Genomic DNA, 2,898 nt, shown 5'->3' on the forward strand with positions numbered 1-2,898 from the left:
AAAAAAGAAAGAAAGAAGGAAGAAAGAAACCCAAAAAACAAACAACAACAACAAAACAAGCAACTTTATATGCCCTGACCTTAAGGTATCTAAGTATCTTCTGGAAATTCTTGGCTAGGTCCACTAGAGAGGGAAAAAACAGTTTTTGGATTTCTTACACTTTTGTTCTTAGTTTCTACTTATTACTGAGGTGTGTATAAGGCAGCACATATACAGAACGGGTCGTGGCTTTTCATTTAAAAAATACCACAAAGTTTATTATTCACGCTGCCCCTTTAAATTTGGTATCAGGTTTTCTCTAGGAGTATATTCCCGCTCATTTACTGCATAGCTTTTTTACGGAGACCCTATTGTTTTGGCAGTGTTTCCTTGGACTGGATCTCAGGGAGTGGTTTTTGGTCTGTTTCACATTAAAATGCAATGTTTACGGTTTACCACAGTTTGCTAGCCTTGCATATTTAATATCTTACAATTTTAGGAGAAAAATGAAGCAAAGTAATTGCAGATTTAATAAATAGCAATGCGAATTAACGCAGATGTTGCCTTTTGATCTTTTCTCCAGAGCAGAGAATGCCTGGTTGTTTCACTAACTCAAAAAAAGAAATGTTGAACATGAGCTCAGAGGAATATTATCATTTATATGTGTTTCCTCTTGTTAAAATGGTGCAAATTCTCTGCACAATATTTTTCTTGGTTAAAGCTGAACACAAACAGGAAGTTTATAGCTTTCATTACTTATATTATATCACTTTGATGTGTGTGCATGTGCGTGTGTGTGTGTGTGTGTGTGTGTGTGTGTGCATTTTAACCCTGAATGTCCTGGAGAAGAATATGTCAAGTAACTTTATACAAATTCCCCCAGGAGATTATTTCTTTAAATTACTGTCATCATACTTGAAGATGCAGCATCTTAAAACAATTAGTGGAGGCTATTGATATGAATAATTTTTAATCATTTTTCCTTCCTTAGTATATAAGAAAAATAAGCACAAAATAGCAGTTGCCCTGTGGAACCCAGAAGATTATTTACTGACATATTATATTTCCCAAGTTTCTTTGAAATTGTTTTAAGCATTCTCAAAATGTATGACTCCTTCTTACCTGCTAATTGTTAGGTATAATGTCACTACTGCATTAAAGCTACTTGCCCCACTTTCTAAGTGTTTCATCAAAAATAATAATTTCTGTCTCCTTAAACTACTTCAGCCCATTAAATTCACTATGTAATTCAGATCACCATTTGTAGGATGTCATTTATGCCTTTGGTGTGACTTTCAAAATCCAAATTTAACCCTCAGGAGATTAGTAAAACTATAACTACAGACAAAAATAAAAATCCCCCAGCACTAGGTGAATGGAAAACCCCAATAATAACAGAAATGATTTAAAAATAGACAATAAAAAAGGCATTTATCCACAAATAAGGGCTGCTATAGGAGGCATTTGGTTCTTTTTCTGGTCAAAATAGCAATAGGAAAAGCAAAAGCCACAGGAATTTATGTCACTGGGAGCCCACTTAACCAGTGGTCATCGGTGGTACCCTCTTTTGAAATTAGCAAGAAAAATAACCTACACCCTAGTGATGTATCTTACAATACAATTTCATTTGCATTGAGAAAACTGACTGGGTCTTATCTTTCCCTGTAAGGAATTATGTAGCTAACTGTGAGATTTTCTTTAATAAACAGCATAATATTTGCAATATTTATTTTCACCTCTGTGATGATAATTTCTGTTCTTTTCTAGGTTGTAGAAATATGCATTTAACTTCTGCAGCTCACCACCAGAGTTCACATCACTGAGGTTTTAAAAGTTCTGAACATATGCAAGAATTCAGGAGGGGACTAAATCCTTAAATACATACATATAACCCAACTACAAATTCGATGCTGATCTAGAATACTTTTTTATAAATACTTTCTAAAGAGGTAAAACATTTCATTAGTACAAATACAAAATACATCAATATAGATACTCATGGTGTTAGGTTACAGTTTTTTTAATAAACATCTTTGCAAGAACAGAAAGAACTAAAACAATGCATTCAACCATTTTACCAAATATTTAACTTCTGTCTTCAAGCAATACTTGTTTAAAATGCTGCATAAAGATTATCAAAAGTTTAGCACGATTTTTTTTCTTTCCTTTTTCTCACCAAACAATTCCTTTTTGCTCTCAACTTGATCGAAGTTTTATTAGTCTGTAGCAGAGTTCAGGACAATTATTGAAAACCATACCTTTTAATCCGGGGATTTGCCACAGGAGCCCTCAAAGCTGAGATGTAATTACACTAAATATTCAGCCCCAGCAAAAGAGTTTGCAGGTGTGGAAAGGAGGAGGGGGTAGGTGCTGCTCTGTGACTGTCACTAGGTTGAAAACCTCCTGCTTCTACTCCATAGCACGGTTAAAAAATAAGGTTTCCCTCAATGAACACAATCCGGCTGACACCCACATTAGATCATATGGTAATGATATGTCTCTTGTATTGCAGCCAGAAAGTTTATCGACCTTTTTTCTCCCCATTTGCTTTATTCCTTTTGCATCTGCTTAAGATTCTAAACTGCTTATGTGGTAGAGGGGCAACTTGATTTGAAATTTGTTTTATTGTGTGGATTCATTTCCCTAAAACATTGTAGCTAAAGGGTTTGCTTCCCCACCCCCAACCTCACTGCACTAGCCACCCTTTCTAGTCTTGTTTATAAGAAGCATTTATACTTCCAAAATGACAGTTTTTCTTGCTATCAGGATGTGTAAATCCAGCAAATGGAACGAAATTAATCTTGTAGTTATTTTAAATGTGGTCTGCAGAAATAAATGAGTGATTTAGGTGAAAATTTTCATTCAGATTCTTACTTGCCTTGGGCTGTTTGCACAAATTCAAGTACTCAGCTGTGGAGT

The 2,898-nt window shown here is 34.9% G+C and overlaps 1 protein-coding gene across 1 annotated transcript in view; it reads right to left on the minus strand.

Moving 5' to 3' along the window:
• Positions 1-2,446, minus strand: part of DCN (decorin) — a 41,993-nt gene extending 39,547 nt beyond the window's left edge. The window contains exon 1 of the mRNA XM_049626079.1: positions 2,238-2,446. The gene's annotated coding sequence lies outside the window, so the exon portion shown is untranslated. The remainder of the gene's footprint in view (positions 1-2,237) is intronic.
• Positions 2,447-2,898: the final 452 nt, after the last annotated feature.

Source organism: Panthera uncia, chromosome B4 (assembly GCF_023721935.1).
Source record: "Panthera uncia isolate 11264 chromosome B4, Puncia_PCG_1.0, whole genome shotgun sequence".
In the NCBI taxonomy this organism is placed as follows: domain Eukaryota; kingdom Metazoa; phylum Chordata; class Mammalia; order Carnivora; family Felidae; genus Panthera; species Panthera uncia.